The sequence below is a fragment of the Falco peregrinus genome, chromosome 16, assembly GCF_023634155.1.
Source record: "Falco peregrinus isolate bFalPer1 chromosome 16, bFalPer1.pri, whole genome shotgun sequence".
NCBI lineage: Eukaryota > Metazoa > Chordata > Aves > Falconiformes > Falconidae > Falco > Falco peregrinus.
The window spans coordinates 9,779,090-9,797,041 of record NC_073736.1 but is presented as its reverse complement, the minus strand read 5'-3'; the positions used below and the strand labels follow the sequence as shown (position 1 = coordinate 9,797,041).

The following is a 17,952-nucleotide window of genomic DNA, read 5'->3' as shown; positions in this document are numbered from 1 at the left end:
GTCAGTGAATAATGCTGAAGAGAGAGTCCTGTAGGTGAAGGCTGTGTTACAGTCTGAAGGAAAGTTGGATACAGTCGTCTTGTGGTGGGGTAAAATCCTTGTCACTATGTCGGATGCTTGCTGTTACACTGATTTGTTTTCAGTTGGTTTGCTTAAATTTTGAGGGGTGTTTTTCCTCTTGTGCAATGCTGAGAAACAGTGCGGCCAAATGCGGGGCTTTTTGCACAGGCAAAATGCACATTCAAGTGAAGAGGGAGATTTGTCTGTAATAGGCTGATCTGTTTGATGAAACATGCTGGTCTTCCTCTTTGTAAGCCAAAGGTCAAAGAGAACACCTTGAAATATCGCGACCTTTCTGATGCTTCCCCAGCCTCTGCAAAATACGCTCTTGTTTGGCCACGTGAAGTGTTTGAAAAGGGTTTTCTCAGAGGGTATCCTAGAGGGGAATAAGGCAGGCGTCCTGCTTGTGTTGGGCGTGCGGGGCAGGGCTGCACAGCGGGGTCTGGCGTCCTCTGGAGCACCCGAAGGGACAGCGTAGCAAATGATTTCCACCCCACAGCCGGGCATCACGAGAGAGGGACGTGCCTAATTCTAGGAGGCAAAGCGCAGGACTTAAGCCTGTTGCAAGGTGGTAGTAGTTGGCCAGTGAGCTTGGGAAGGGGGAGGGTGAGACAGGTGGTGGCTGGCTGAGGTGCTCCTTCCCTCTTGTGAGCGGAGGGGTCTTTGCCGTGGGAGAACAGGGCCTGGCTGACGAGAGGAGCGCGAGGAGCGTGACGGTCTCAGCCCGCTGGGACACCAAGGCTGCAGGCCCTGTTCAGAAGGCACCACGAGCCGAGGAGGCGTGTGGGCAGGACTGTGACACGGGGCAGAAGCAGTCGGAGCTGTTGAGAAACAGAGCGTGGGGACAGGGGCTTGAGGGGGCTGGGTAGGGTTAAGGCATGGTGCGGTTTTCCTGCAAGCTTGGGTTCCTGATTCCTGGGATGAGGGCAGGAGCAGGCAGGTTTCCCTAATAAATCCTTTCCTTTGCATCTTGGAGTGGAATTTATTATTTCTGAAGCTTGGGTGAAGAAATAATCCTCCCTTAGCCAGTTCTCTGTGTGGTGAACGGTAAGAAGCTTGTCATGTTCGTTCCCGTTGGGTTAGCTTAGGTGGCCGGGGACTATACAATGCCAGATGGTAGAGCGAGATGGAGGGAGGAGGGTGGGTGAGAAAATGTTGGCAGTTTAATGAAAAGTGGTATTAAAGCAATAAAACATGAAAAATAAACATGCTCTGTGACAAGCGCTGGCAGTTACAGAAAGCAAGCAGGCTAAAAGGTAAAAGCAACCCTAATGCCTAGGCAAACCTAACCCAAGAAACTGCTGTCTCTGAGTCCTTCTCTTGTTAAGAAGATGGTGTGCAGTGAACCTTTCATTTAGTATCCCTTGATTTTTCTTATGAAAATGGCTTTCAAAATGCCTTATTTCTATTATAGGATGAGTTTGCAACAGTAATTGCATAGATCAACTGTAATGTTTTTTTCTTGATAATCTTTCTGTCTGTACCTGTTTACTTAAGGATAAATGTATTTTAGAAACTATCAACTTGATACAAAAAACAGCACATGAAAATCACACTGATAAGGCAGAAATTTCACATCAGAAATTTCACAGCAGAAAATGAGGAATTGCACAGTGCTGACAAGCAGTTCTAAGTCCAAAACCTTGGAAAGAAAGAGATGCAAGATTGTGGGTTGAAAATGAGAAGAGGGAATTGAAAACAAGTTTTAAAAACGTTACAGCAGAACTAAAGCAGCTGCTTGGTGAAATTAATGAAACTGGGAAAACTCCTTGTGGAAGAAATGTCAGAAGATGGCTTCAGTGCTGAGCTGAAGAGTTCTCATGTTGTTTCGTCTCATGCAACAGAATCAAGTAACAGCTTAGAAAGTAAAGGTGAATTTGGAGACATTAAACTTATGCTAGGTGGAAAAGTACCCAAAATGGAAACTGTAATCCGAGTCTTGGTGTCCTTTCTGATCAAGATAACTGAAATGCAAACATGGAAGATACCTGGAGTACAGATGAAGAAGATTGCACAAACAATATCAGTGATACAAAGGTGCCTCTAGCAAATGGAAGTAGTAGAAACGTAGTGGGAGGTCCTGAGTACTCCCTGAGATACAGCTTAAAACCCAGTCTTTTGGATGACATTTCTAATATTATTCCTACAATAAGACAGTTTCTAGACGTGGTGAAAATGCACTTTTTGTAACAGAGAGGGAACTTGGAAAAGACTCTAGATTTAGTGATGATTTTCCCAGGGACAGCTTTATCAACAAAATAGGAGAAACAGAAATGGAAGGTCTTTTTGCAAATGCTCAGCAATCATACGCCATGCTGAAAAGGAATCTTGATGAAGAACTACAACAAGATACAGGAAGATTTAAGGGTAAGGTAGGAATGCTGCAAATAGTATTCCTGGCTTTGGAGAAAGAGAAGGTACAGCTGCCAGAAGAGGTGGTTCACCTGCTACTCTTTAATCTCACTCCGGATCAACGGTCCTGTTCACTTTAGCTATTCATCATTAAAGGAAGATGCTTCCTACAAATTGGGTTTTGTTCTAATGGAAATATGTTACTTGTGAACAAAGAGAGCAGTGGAGAGTTGTCTTTTTCCCCATTTTTGGAAAACGGAATGTAGTATTGCTCGAGTGTAACAGTAGGTGGCACTTGATTCCAGTGCAAGTAGTTATCACTTCATTGCCTTAAAAAGAAATCCATACAATTCTATCGGTTCTGATTCTGAATCAAAGAATGAAAATAGCTTCTGAACAGGGCCTTGACTAATAATTCATGTGCTGTGCTATCTGCGTGGTGTGTCTTCATTGCCTTTCACTAAAATTTGTCTTCCCTGTGAAACCAGTTGTGTTTGTGGGTTTGGGATCTTTTTTTTTTTTTCCTCCCCTTGTTCAGGGAGCAGTAGCCCAGCACAGTTCCACTTGATATTCTTTTCTGGTGGTGTTACAACTGACATTGTGCAGTCCTCCTAACTCTTTGTCCATCGGTAATGCTTTCACTTTTTTGTTGTTCTCATGTTTTAAGATACACTATTGTTTTCTTTCTAAGGGCCGTATTCTTGTTATCTTTAATCATGAGTGAATTCAAAGTACTTTCAATGACATAATACGCTTTGTAGTGTAATTTTGTGAAAATGCTTCTCTAATTTTATATTATTTCAGGGGTAAACCCTGAATTAATCAATCTTGGATGTGGTGTTTCTTTTAGAAATACTAAGAAATACATGAAGCTTAACTTTGTTTTTATAGGTTGAGAAGGAAAAACGCAAACGAAGAATTTCAAAAGTGCAGGCGGTGGCAAAACAGGAATGTCTTGGTAAATTAAATATACCATCACACGACATCACTAACTGGCAAATGAAACAAAAGATTACTGTAAGGAAGAATGACTGTTTGAAAATGGAGAATGAAAACACGATAGAAGAAAAAGACAAAAAGTTTTTCATCTGAGGAGAGCTCAAAATTGATTAAAATGCCAATGAAATGGTAAGCTAAGGAAATAATCTCTAATTCCTATTTGTAGTACTATGTAAGTGTCTTAGGTTTTCTAATATTGTAGTAGTTGAAGTAGTTTCCTCAGTGGTGAAAGCCATAATGAGTAGTCCACTGCTTCTCAAAAAGTGAAGAAAATGTCTTTTTAGAAAACACGACACTCACAATATTCAAATTTATTGCCTGCTCTACAAAAAAGAAAAGGGAAAAAAAAAACCCAAAACCAATCAAATTGCTGTGTTTTCCTTGTCAATACTGAGGCAAAATGCATCTTCAAAACCAGAACTGAACACTGGAAAAAACAGTTATTTTTGTGGGAAATGGCCACCTAGAAAAGAAAAGTAGGAACTTGGGGTTTGCTACTACTCCCTTTTCTAGGTGATTTTAGTGATCTCCGTGCAGTTGGTGTTTTCCTTTTCATTAAGTTAATATGCCCTTTGTCAGGAGAGGGGAAAAGATGATATTACCAAACCAATCTCAAAAGTCTAAAGAAGGCACACGTATTTTTATGCAGACCTAAGCAGGAGTTTTTTCTGTCTGTCCTTCAAAGGAATCTCTGCTCTAGATGCTTTCTGTAACGTGGCTATTGGATATAGTCCAGCTTAACCTGGATCTAGCTCAGATTCCACGTGTCCCCCTCACTCCTAGGGGAAGGGTTTTAAATACTTGGGCGTATTCCACGATCTTTACAGTCAAGTCTGTGATTTTATCATAGATATTTTTTGTCTCCGTTTTTTCTGAACATCATCTTAAGTATGTCTGTTTCACAGAAATATTTTTTATAAACCTAGTCACTTGGTGATTTCTTACTTTCTTTCTGTGTAATGCAGTAAAATTGCCCTGAATGCCAAAGTTGCAAAGAAAGGTAAAAGACAGCCTTCAAAGCAGAGGGCTCATCAGCAGATGAGCTCTTCCAGTGCAATCATGGTCAAGTTCCGGATGATAGCACTTCCAGTGAAACATCTGAGGATGAAGGAAGGTATGCATATAAGGAATGTTGAAAATAATACTTACTTAATGATAAAAATTGGCCTGAGAGCTAGAGGCAAGTTTGGGTTTTTGTTGTGTGTTGAGGTTTTTTGTAAACCTGATGCATATGAAGATTCTTGTTCTTCCGTGTGACCACACTACCTGATGCACTTTGTGTTGACAAACACTTTGCTTTTGTTTAGAGTGCTTTGAGCATGCTGGCCAAGTTAACCATAAGGTCACGTGCACAAATTCTGATTAATTACATGAGTGTGTGCACAGGCATAGAAGTATTTCATGTGTTTAAAACGGGTGAGGTATCTCAGGTTTTTTTCACTGCAGGTATCTCAGGATTTTTTGCCCTGCTCCCCGCTCCACCTTTTCTCTTGCAGCTGCGTACCCTCCTGACTTCTTGCCCACCCTGAACTTACTTGTGTGGGTTGTGGCAAAGTGAGAAAGAGCAAGTTGTTGACACTGTTCAGCCCTAGCTAAAAATCTGGTGTGTTATCAACACTGTTTTGGTCAGAAATCTAACACTCAGCCCTGTGTGGGCTGCTGTGAAGAAAATAAACTGCATCCCAGCCAGACCCAGGACACCAGAGAATCCAAAATTACAGTTCTTTGACCTGTAGGAGAAGGATTCTCGGTACTGAAGAGAGCTAAACCCCTGGTATTAAACAGGGAATGCACGTAACCGTACAGCTACATGTCTGTAGCTGTAAGATTTCTGTCACTTTGCGTGAAGTTTAGGGAACAGTTATTTCAACTATTTGCTTAATATCTTGCGGAAAAATTAGCCTTCCAGTAGACATTAATAGTACACAATAATTGTTTCAGTCTTGAACTATATCTAGCAAAGTTACTATACCAGATTTTAGTTTAATTCAGTTCTGCAATTAAGTTTTCAAAGCTACTGTAGGTATTATTCATAATGCAAAGTAAGCATTTCAGTACTGAAATATATTTCTGTTTTCTAGACCTGCAGCAACACCCAGGAGTGAAAGGAACGAGGTACTGTAAAACTAGTTTCTTGGTAAACAGTCTCTATCAGCTTTTAATCACGTAGATGGGAGCAGTGTTTATGTAGTGATCAACCAGATGTACAAATTGCTGCTGGTATGCAGCTTTATTGTATTTGAGACAAATCTGTGGGCTGTGAAGGAGAGAATGAATCATTCATGCATTTGTAATGGTCTGTAATACTAGACAGTGGAATTACAGAAAGTACTGTATTTTTTGTAGGTCAGCAGACAAATGGAAGTAACTGATGGCCCTGGTTTAACTCACTCATCTGACCCAACTTCAGAGGATGTCCGGTTGGAAGCTTCAACCTACAAGGAGACTATGCTGCTGTTGGAAGAGCTTGGTGTGGTTCATATGGGTATGTTTTCAAGTCTCTGTCTTCAGCTGTTACAAGTTCCCCTTAAAACATGATTTCTTTGTATGCGCTCCTAAGTATTTTAATTTCATATTTTGATATAGTATCTCTTTGTGACTAGAGATCCCCCTCAAAAGCTGTGAAACTGTCACCTGACCTGAGATGTTGCCTGCATTACCAGCCGATGTGCCTTACGTTATCATTGGTTCTCTGTCTAGTCAGAGCTGGAGAAGCAGTTTCTTGCAAAGTACAGTTCAGCTCCTTCTAATGCGGTCATCAAAAGTCAGCAAGAGCTTTTTCTTCTTTATATCCCCTTGATGTGGTTTGCGCCCAGCCACACCTAAACACCTAAGCACCACACAGCCACTCACTTGTTCCACCCCAGTGGGGTGGGGGAGAGCATCGGAAAGGGAAAAGTGAGAAAACTCATGGGTCGGCATGAAAACAGTTTAATAGCAAAAGCCATGCATGCAAGCAAAGCAAAGCAAGGAATTCATCCAGCACGTCCCAGTCCCATGGGCAGGCGGGTGTTCAGCCACCTCCAGGACAGCAGGGCTCCGTCACGCATAACAAATACTTGGGAAGACAAAGTGCCATCACTCTGGATGTCCCTCCCTTCCTTCGTCCTCCCCCAGCTTTATATGCTGAGCATGATGCCGCATGGCATGGCACATCCCTTGGGTCAGCTGGGGTCAGCTGTCCCAGCCGTGTCCCGGCCCGGCTCCTTGCGTACCCCCAGCCTGCTCGCTGGTGGGGTGGGGTGAGGAGCAGAAAAGCCCTTGGCTCTGTGTGAGCGCTGCTGGGCCATAACGAACACATCCCCGTGCTACCAACCCTGTTTGCGGCACAACTGTAAAACATGGCCCCGTGCCAGCAACTGTGAAGAAAATTAACACTATCCCAGCCACAGCCAGCACCCCCCTCAACAGCTAATGACAAAGAGTACAGCAAAATAATGGCTTTGCTTAAGAATAATAAGTATATATATATAACAAATTTCAACTGTCATAAGATGCTTGCATATATGCACAAGGCATTATATAAACATAAGCATCACTTACTAGGGCTCTTAAACTATGCTAAAATTTCATTAGGCAAGTGTTAACCTTGGCCGAAGGCCAAACTCCCCCCCCAGTGCTGCCACTGCCCGTCCTTGACAAAACGGGGCGAAAAAGCTTGTGGGTCAGTGTGAAGGCAGGGCTGTCACTTCCCAGGGACTGTCACTGGCAAAACAGACTCCACCGATTAAAATACATTTGGATAGTGAGAAACAAAGACCCCAAACCTGAGAAGGACACGTCGGCACCCCCCCTGCTCAAGCTCTGCCGCGCTCCTTCCCTGCCACCTCCCCAGGCAGCGCGGGGAGGCTGCGGTCGGCAGTCGGGACGTAGCAGTTTCTCTGCTGCTCCTTCCTCGTCCCTTTTCTCTGCTCCAGTGTGAGTCCTCCCCCAGGCTGCAGTCCTTCGGGGAAAATCTCCTCCAGCCTGGGCCCTCCTTGGGTCGCAGGTCCTTCGGGAAAGATCCACCTGCTCTGGCACGGTGTCCTCCGCAGCACTGCGCTGTGGGTATCTGCTCCAGGAAATTGGAAGATAAAAGGGAGGAGTCACAGTTCAGAGCGGAGAAGACTCAAGATTTGAAATTCGTATTGGCTCACCAAGAAGCAGAATGGAAAAGTGATATCCAAAGCCTTAAGTATGTAAATTGTGGTCTGATAATGTATTATCTTGTCAGTGGTTTTGTTCCGAAAGACACTGATGGTGCAGGCAACAGGATGAGAAGTTTCCAGTCTTTTGGGTTTGGGTTTTTTGAATCCCGTGAGCCAGTTATGCTATGAAGTACATAATGTGAGAGGGGAAAAACGTCCGGATACCAGCTCCATGTACAGTCTTCTGGATGTTGTTCTAACTTTGTTTTCTAGCAACAAAAGAGCAGGAGAGTGTGTATGGGGAAATCAGATTTATAAGAGAGATTTGAGAGATGGTTGGGTGTTTTTTTTTTTTTTCATTTTGTCCTTGCAGCTTCAGTTGGCCTATAATACTAGGATTTCTGGTAACTCCACCCAGTGCAAGTCAAACCAGAGCTTAGAGCATTTGTTTGCTTACCTGTTTGTTTGTTGGAAAGGTCAAGTTTGGGATTGCCCCTTTCCCCACGCTCCTGAGCTAGACCCGGAGGTGTGAGGTTTCTCATCGCTGTTGACATCACGTCAGACAGGGGTGGCCAGCAGGCACCGTAGGCAGTTGAGCAAGGACAACTGCAGAGCCCTGGCCTGGGAGGGGAGATCTCCTCGTGGTGATCCCCGGTGGGATGGCGTGGCTGGGGAGCTGGCCCAGCAGGGCCAGGCGGCCCAGGCAGAGAGCGAGCTCAGCAGGAGCCACCGTGAGCTGGCAGCTGGGGCGGCCCGCAGCGGCCTGGGCTGTCGGGAGGGCAGCAGTGCCAGGGCACTGGGGGCAGGGAGTGCCCACCCCTCCTCAGGGCTTGCTGAGCTGTGTCTCGAGCCCGGGGTCCGGTTTTTGGCCGCCCAGCCCAGGAGATCTTGCCCAGCCCGTGTGAGGTCGGCAGGGAGATGCCGGGCTGGCCCGGGGGCAGGAGCACCAGCCCTGTGAGGGGAGGCTGCGGGAGCTGGGCCTGGGGGAGTTGGGCCTCCCAGCGCGGGGGAGGGGAGTACGAGGAAGACGAGGCCGGTCCCAGCTTGGCCTGGGTTTGACTTCAGCAGGTGTTCAAAATCCTCAAACATCTGTCAAGTATAAAGAAGTAGTATTTTCATTCTAAGTGAATTCTCCAAGCAGCGTTAAATTTTTACTTTCAAAAGTTACACTTTTTGCGAAATTACACTAGGAATTACATGTAAAGCTTTTTCCTTGCAATATACGCCATTCAAATACAAATGTTTCTGTCAGTCTTTCAAGTAATTTTAGTGGTTGTTGATTCTTGTTTTGCAGAATTTCTAAAGCAGGCTTTCAATTGGCAGTTCTTCCCTTACGTTGACACTTGATTTTATTTTTTTTCTTTTTTTTTGTTCACTGTTGCAAGTATATGGGAAAAAATAGTCAAAATAATGATCAAACACAAAGCTGCTTTCTTGTTTGGGTACCGCGGGCACACCATGGACCGTTTTTTACCATGTCAGTGCTTATTGCTGATTGTTTCAGTTGGTAAAGAAGCTGACCTTCCATAAGGCTTTCCTTATAAATCAGCTTCAAAATGAAATTGCTGTAGTTTCTCCCAGAGGTAGATCCAACTGAGGTTTAAAACTGTTCTTAATCGTATTCAGCTTAAACCCCATGCATTTCTGAATCTGGTTTTGAACACTGACATCCTTCTTGAGTAAACAGAAGCTGCTTGTTCTGCCTGTGGTCAGCAGTTGTTTTAGACTTACAGAAGGCTTGCTGAAAAATTGTTGGGTCTGCCATAGATAAGTGGCGTGCTGATTCACCAGTATTGCTTCTGGTCACTGAATCCGTAATATGTAGGCAATGCTCAGTATACTAAGAAAATGTATACTAACCATAGTAAAAGTTTGCGATGCTTTGATCTGATGAGACAACAAACTCCTTTTTCAACAAAATGGCTGTAATATGAAGATGGGTTTTTTTAATTTTATTATAGAAGTGTGCACACTGGTGTGTGTTTCCCTGTACAAACTTACAAATAACTGATAAATCACTCAAAGTTTTTTTTCTGTATCTTGTACAACTGATACCACGCACAATGGAATGAAGTTAGAATTCTTTAAAAAGTTAAAAAGTACAGTAAAAATATGAACTCTGAAAACATTTAACATTTTTTATGGTTTGAGTTGTCTCTGCAAGTTCATCATGTGGAACATCTACTTTTATATCAGTGCTTTTGTTTCTCAAATACTCTGTTAAATCCCAGATGTTCTTTGAAACAAGAAGAGGCAAAGAGACTCAGAGTAGAAGTGCTGTGTGAGAAAATGAGAGAAAAACTGCAAAGGAAAGAAGATCAATATTGTAAAGAAATGGAGGAGAAACAGAAACTTGAGTTACACTCAAGGAATTTAGAAATGGAGTTAAGAACACTGAGAAAGCTCTTGAAACAGGTATATTAAATAATGAATTAAACTCTTTGTCTTATTTTCTGCTTCTTTTCAATTGTGTTCCAGTATGCCTAGAGAAGGAGGCGCTTTGCTCACGGAAGAGGCGTTGGATAACAATTGTCAAATTTTGAGAACAGTAGAGTACAGTTGGTTCACAATTGGGCTGTTCTTTTTTTTTTTTTTGCTTTGCAGTTTATTATTCCTTTTTTCCTTTTTCAAAATTTAGGTTTCATTTGTATTTCAGGCAAAGCCTGACCTTTTTTTTTAATTACTACAAAACATCCTGTATTTTGCCTTCTTAAATTTTCATAAGAAAATTTAAATTTATTTATTTATAGGTGGATTATCATAACGGTGGGGAATCAAAAATGTTTTCAAGTATGCAAGGGAGAATGGGAAGATGTATTGCTAGCTCTGTTTTTTCTTAAGATGCAAGCAGTTTTATTGTATTACTGTAGGTTGAAGAGGAACGTGATGAAACACAGAGACAGCTCTCTCAGGAAAAGAGGGCCAGAGCCCTTCAAGAAGGAATTTTGAACAACCACCTTGGGAGACAAAGGGAACTAGAAGAAGAGACGAGAAGATCTATAGGAAAAAAATCAGAGGTAAGCAGATTTTTTTTCTAAAAAGTCAGATTTCACCATGTTTGTTTTAAAGTCATAATAAATTTTACATAACTTTTTCTGTTTCTTGATGGTTTGTTTACTGTTTATCTGGGTAAATACCTTTCTTGTTTTCTCTTATGTCTAAAAGTTCTGGAAAGCAGCATCACTCCTGTATGTACCTGAATTACTTGTGCAAGTAGGAAACTAATAGAAGACACTATTTACACCGTTTCTTAACCTATCTGTTATTTTCCATTTCATAGACATTTTGTCATCACTTTTTAGGCTTTCTAGCAATGAAACACCTAGCTACCTATGGCAAGGTTGACCAGGAAGAAAATTGTTTGACAGTGTTTGTGTTTCCATTGCTTTTTTTTTTTTTTTTTTAAATTAGTTATTCCCTTATTGAACTTACTTCAAGTATGCCTTTCTTTTCCACCTCACATACTAAAACTTTATGATCGAATATCAGCAATGAATCAACTCTCTGTAAGAGTTAGAGTAACTGGAGGAGAAAAAGCAACCATAAACACTGTATTAAAAAAGATCTTGAAAAGAGTTTACTGAATTTCCTAAAGAATGTGCAGTGCCTGGAAGCCTTTTTGTTCTTGGCTGTGCTGCCCAATAAATGTAGGGTGAATGTGTTCAAGTGGAAAAAAGTTATACATACAATAAAGAGGAAATATACAGGACTATTGCATTCCGGGGGTGATTGAGTTTTATAGCTAACTTTCAGTAATACAAAAGGATAAGTGTTCAGAAGACATTTGAGAAGGAAAATACCCTTTCTAGCCTTGTTTTTACCAGATCTGTAGCACAATTAATTCAACCTTAAAGGCAGTATTATAAAGGCATGCACATACAAGAAGGCGCTGTCATTTTAAAAGCTTTGGTTGCTGGTTTAAGGGGGGAAAAAACCGTAACTGTATATTTGGGATGTTCATTTAGGTTTTAAGGATATGTTGCACTTCCGTTGTGTACGTACATTGTACATGTGCATGGGTTCACAGAGTAGCTTATTGCCTGAAACTTCATCTTTGAAGTCATGCTTTAGTACTCGAAATGTTAAAATGCAGTTTATTGCTGCAGGTTTTTTGTAGATTCATTTCCCAATTGGCTCTTTACTCATTTTCCCTGTCATTCAGGAATCCAGCACTGATAGAGAACAGGATCTGTTGTACAAGAATCAGTTACTACAAGATGAGATTGCTGTGCTAAGGCTAGAACTCACTCAAGTAAGACTTAGGCACCAGGAGGAACAAGGAAAATATTTAAAGGAAAATGAGACCTTGAAAGAAAAAAATGAAGCTCTCAGAAAGGAACTTAAACTGAACAAGGAAGCATTAAGACAAATGTTTTTTCAGTTCAACGCGGAGCTGGACTTACTAAAGACAGAATCTGCAGTGCTGACTTCCAAACTTGAGCAGACAAACAAAAGCAAGGACAGACTAGAGACAGAAATTGAATCATTTCGTTCCTCCCTGAACACTGCAGTTCAAGAACTTGAACTTCATTTGTCATCAAAAAGCAATGCTGAACGAAGATTTCCCAGAGAACGTGATGAATGCCTTTGCTTGCAAGTCGAGCTCCATCGTGACCTCTCTGACGTGCAAGAAACCAACAAGAGCTTGTCTCTGCAGCTGTGTAAAGCTAAAAGCAAAGCTAATAGGCTAGAAAATGAGCTTCACCAGTTGAAGCAAATGCTCAGAGAAAAAGCTTTGCTTTTAGAAATGACAAAAAAGGATTAAGTCAAGGCAGTGTCGGGCAAAGGAATGTGATCATGCTCGACAACTTGAGAAAGATCCAGTAAGCAAACTTGTAATAAAACAGGAGTCCTTGCAGGAGCGATTGGCCCAGCTCCAGAGTGAAAACCTTTTTACTCCATCAGCAATGGGAAGAGATGCAGAACAAGAGGATCATGAAAGAAAAAATAGTGGATTATGGGCAGGACCGTTTTAATGACATTTTCAACAAACTTAGAGCTGATACAGAAAAGCAAGTTTATCTAATAGAAGAGCGAAACAAGGATTTAGATGCCAAGTGTACTGATTTAAGGGAACAAGTCTTTAAATATGAGACTGACGTAGTAGAAAGACAGGTAAAGTATATGCGTAGAAAGAACAATTTAAAGTTTGTCCATTCTTGAAATTAGTTTGTTCCTACAATGTATCCGGTGCAAGTTACATGCACGGGACCAAAGAATACTGATTTGTTCTGGTTTGTTATGTTTCCCTCGGAATTGCGGAAAGTTTTGGCAACGGGGATATTAGTCCTCAGATCTAAGCAGAGAACAGAAAAAAGGTATCCAAGTCTAAGCTTTGATCAAGAAAGGTGATTCTTCTCTAGAACTTTTTTCCATCTATTTTCCTTAGTCCATGTTATGCCCTATAGAATAGTCTTAAGTATTTGATGGTTTTGATCTAAGTATTGCACTGATGACATGAATGAGAGTGGTATAAAAGGAGGAACCATCCAATACACGAGGGCTGAGAAATGAAGATACAGAGAAGTGAAGTGGTTGGCGATAGATTTATATGAAGCTTCTATAGAGGGGAAAAAATAGGTTCTCTGTAAGCTGCTATCAAGATTGAAGAGTATTAGTAATGTCCAGCTGTTGATTTCTGTATGTGTTTTGAGGGTTCTGAGGGGCCTGCCTGTTCCTCAAAGTTCATGTCAGATGGTGAGCTTAAGCTTTCTCTTTTATGATGTGTAGCCACGCTCCAGCAGTACTGTCAATCATTGTAAACTGTGACTTGCTTTGTATTCTTACTGCCAAAATAATGGGTTCCTTTTGAAGATCATGTGAGAGAGTGTGTGTGTGTATATGTATATAGCTATATATATATATATGAGCTATCCAGATTTTTGTAAACCTAATCTATCAGTACTTCTAAAACGAGCTGAGTAAGAAGACAAGAGGATGTGATTCAACATACCCTTAAAGTGTATCTCAAAGGAGCTTTCAGATATTTGTATTCGTTTAATTGTATTTGTATAGTGAAGAAACAGAAGAAAGAACAATCTAACACAAAGTCCTGCCTTCAGTCACCAGAGTAATATTTGCAGTCAAACTGTGGCTCTTAGATCACAACAGATTTCTTTGGGGTTTGTTAGGAAAAAAATACCCGATTGCAGTGTGTTCCTGTGTATTGTTCAAGGAAGAACAATACCTGAGCCTTTTTTATGTGTTAGGAAACAGAAATCCTCATGAACAGCTGCTGATAGTCAAAGGTGCTCAGCTGAGAAAGATGACGAGAGGTCATCATCTGTGCAGATGCCTGCTGGTGGCAGGCAAAATTTCATACTTTTGGGTTCAATCTAGACAGGTCTAATTGTATAACAAAATAAGTTAAAGGCGTATTTCATGTTCTTAGAACTTTCTTCATGCTAATTTAACTGTTTCGTTAGGGCATGTTTGGACAACTGCAGCAGGAGCTTGCTGATGCACTTAAAAAGCAATCTATGCCAGAAGCTTCGCTTGAAGTTACTACGCGCTACCACAGTGACTGGAGGAAGACAAGCTGTGCTTGCAAAAGGAGTCGGAAAAAAAAGTTGAAAACTAAGGTACTTAATGTCTGTAACTATATGAATAAATCTGAGTGTAGCTGTTGAAAGTAGGAGCGAATGTTGTCCTTTTGCACCACCTTTTGCAGTGTTCTTACGAAAACTGAAGTATAGAGGGAACCAGAGGAGCTTTGCAGGAAAGCTGTAGGGTGATTCTGTGTGTGTGTGCATGTCATCTTATCCCCCAAAGTTGTAACCTCATCCTGTCGCTTCTGGAGTATTCCTTCTTCCCACCAGCTCCAGCTGCTGTTCTTGGTTATGGTTCCTAAGGTGTGTTTTACACTCCACATCAACCTTGGCCATAGGTCTTGGATGGGTGGAGGAGAGTTAGGCCTGTTTCTGTGTAAGTTACTGCATTCTCCTGCGCTCTTGTCTTTTCCGGCCACCTTACTTTTTCTTCTGCCACGGTTGCTTTCACAGATGCAGAAGCAGAACACGCTGGCTCTGACATCCAAGGACTTGCACAGCACGTGGGAGGAGCACTTGAAGTCAAGATCCCACCTTGAAGAGCGCGTTGCTCAGCTGGACGAGGAGAAGGCTGAACTGTTGCAACAGGTGAGCCCAGAAAATTCTCCGGGCACCGAGTCAATACCCAGGAGAACCATGCACCTTCTGGTCAGGTTCTTACATACTCATTGTTTTCTGTTATCCCTGCCATTCAGGCTGCGAGTACCTTATCGTTTGGGGGTCATGGAGGAAGCCAATAAAAGCTAGATGGGTATCTTTGTGCAAGTTCTGTAGTGGCTCTGTTGGGAAGAGTTCCCAGTGTGGTTTGGTATCAGCTGAGCACATCGAGCAAGGCCACAGTTCCCAGTTCTTCCTTGGATTTTGTGTGGTCATCTTCTGACCCCTTGGTTTCTGGGCAGGTTTAAAATGCTTGATGTTTCCAGTGCGTGTGTGGAGGAGCTGCTGTATGTTTTCAGCGTAGCGGGAGCTTAAAAGCCTTGCAGGAAAACATACTGAAGGAATGCTGGGTAAATGAACGAGTGCTTGGGAAACAAGCAGCGCCTGCCAGTTGCCAAGGGACAGCCTTCCCCTTTTCTCCTTTTCTGTAGAGGGAAGATGGAAGTACAAAGTCAAAACAGCTGCCGGCTCTCCTCTGGTGTGGCAGAGAAAACACCAAGAGCAAGAGGAGGAAAACCAGCATGTGGCTAAGTAAATGCCCACACAGAAGAGGTGGAGGTAATGGCCGAGGGGAATAAAATGTTGAAGAACTCCAAAAGATCAGATTCCTCCACAAGCCCCTGCCTGCTGGTTGGTAGAAGATCCCATGAAAGCTTTGGATGGATCGATGTTCTCCCATGAAGTGCATACCTACATAATCTGCAGGAGCGGGCTGGAAACTAGGACCATGCGTGGCAATCAGTTAGCTGAGGGGAATGTGCTCGAGCTTGTCTAGACAACAATTAACATGATGGGGCATGTTTGCAGAGCACAGGGGAGTGGGAGACGGATGGCGCCAAGGATGGCGCCAAGGAAAGGTAACACCTTGCTGTTAATTGCTGGTAGTTAACCACCAATCAGGGATTGCCTAGTATGCAAGGCTTAGCTTCAAGAACCAATCTGTTTAAAATGCGCAGCTTCTGAAAGTGCATAAAAACGCGTGCTTCTGTACAATAAATTGACATTTGCTTGCAGCAAGCTGCGTCCCGTCTCTTCATTCGCTGCAAATTGGTGACCCCGACGTGATACGTCTAAGGATCTAATGTGAAGGGCTCTCGAATCGCCTATCTGGGCGACATGCAGCGAATCCCACAGAACTTTGAATGATCTGCTGAAAGGAAGCAGGAGCCGGCCTGAAATCCCTCCGGAGTTGAGAGGTGAGCTGTGGGAAATCCGTAACGGGGAATCAGGCTTCGTCCCCAGAAAGAGACGTATATGGACTCATAAAGGGTCTTCTAGTCAGATCAGGGAGTCCGTGCCTCAGTCTCCTCAAATGGTGACCCCTATGGTGGTGTTCCGAAGCCTTGGAAGAATAAGGACGGAAAAAAGACAGCTCGTGGAAGAGGGCTGCGTTCCGGAGGAGACGGCTTGGCTGAACGATCGTCTTGCTGTCTGGACCAGGCGGACAACCTAAACCCCGAGGATAACACCTGTATTCATCGAGACAGGTGAGCAGCCAAGAAACTTTAGAGACTTGGAAAGAATGAAAGTGTGTACATACAGCAGCCAATTGTATGATGCTGCCGCGGAGGGGAACTCCATGTCGGGAATGCATTTAGCATCTTGGTGGCAAATTCTGACTACTCTTTGCCAAGTGTGGACGAATCTACTAACGGTGCTAAACCAGAGGAAGCTGTAAATTCCACTGACAGCGCAACTCTTCTCAAGACACGGTCAGCGATGGCGATTCTGTCCACACCTCCTCTGCCCCCAAAGCTTCTGTCACTGGTTGCAGCGACCCTCACAACACAGGAGCAAGCACGGGAACAGGACAACTCGGACAATGATTTTATTGACACTGATAAACCTTTTGATCCAGGTCCTATAGATCTGGAAAAGGAGCTAGACCTTTCCCCCACCCCCTTGTCTCTCCTGATGCATTGATTGTATTTTTGGGGAGGATGAAAGGGAGTCTGAGGGATTGGTGGCAGGAATGCAAGTGGGAAACACTTCAGTGATGGGTTTTGGGAGTCGCTAGGGCATGTTCAGTATTTTGTCAGACAAATCAACCTGCAGAGTGGCAGCCTGTGCAATACGAGGCTGTTAAAGGGTTAAGCAAAGCAGTGTGGGAAGGGAGGATTCATAATACATTTGCTATGTCCCTTCTTGAAGTGATGGCAGAGCCTTATACACTCACACTGCATGATTGGAAGTCATTGCTTTGTATGGTACTAACTGATACAGTATATGATGTGGTTATCTGATTTTTGTGAGCTATGTGTAGTGGCCTTGACTGAAAACCTTAATCCGGGAATTGCTGTTAACTATGAGCAGTTAGCTGGAGCAATTAACTGTGCCGATTCTGTGACTCAGGCAAGGTATCCCAGGGACAACTGTTTGCAAATGAATGAGATGGCTATTAAAGCAGTCAGGCTGCGGGGAGTCTTGCCACAGTCTTGCAGGGTCCTAGAGAGTCACTAACTTTAATACTAACTTGATTGATTGGCTTCAGAATATTTTGCAACAAGTCGAACATCAGGAAGCTCAAGGGTTGCTTTTAAAACAACGAGCTGTGATAATGTCAATGAAAATTCTAAATGGGCAACTTTCACAATCGCAACCCCAACACGTGTCAAATGATTGTAACGCAGAACTCACAGCAGACTGTAATTCTCAGGCTGAGTTCTGGAATGCAGCATAACAGACTTTTGCTTCTCTAATCTTTTCTGTAAGAATAGTACACGCTCTTAACTTGGTTAGTAAATTAGGCTGCTAGCTTGCTAAACAAAGTAATACTACAAATACTGTTCTTTTTTTTCTGGCTTATTAACAGATGTTGATTCTGTCCATCATATGTTGCTACAGAACCGAGTTGCTATTGATTTTTATTATTAGCACAGGGACACAAGTGTGAAGACTTTGATAGGATGTGTTACGTGAATCTGAGTGACCACTGTGAATTAATTTACAAAAGTATACAAAACTCAAAAGCCTTAAAACAAAGATCTGCAACAGAGCCAGGGGCGGGATGCCTTTGGTCTCTTCTCACGGCTGGGAAACTTTGGGCCATGACTCAAAAGTATTACAGGATTTATTATAATTACCTTTAACCACCTTATTGATGTTTGCCTTATGTCTCCCATACCTTTTTTTTTTTTTTCCTGTATTCAGTGTTTAGTTGATTGTAACATAAATCAGGTCATGGTCACCCAGCTACACACAACCTTTGC

At 42.7% G+C, this 17,952-nt stretch overlaps 1 long non-coding RNA gene and 1 pseudogene across 1 annotated transcript; both read left to right on the top strand.

Moving 5' to 3' along the window:
• Positions 1 to 17,952, top strand: part of LOC114013174 (ankyrin repeat domain-containing protein 26-like) — a 60,769-nt pseudogene that overhangs the window by 26,425 nt on the left and 16,392 nt on the right.
• Positions 7,471 to 10,557, top strand: LOC129785758 (uncharacterized). The gene is made up of 3 exons (XR_008749959.1): positions 7,471 to 7,585; positions 9,770 to 9,953; positions 10,409 to 10,557. It is a non-coding gene; the product is annotated as an uncharacterized LOC129785758 (long non-coding RNA).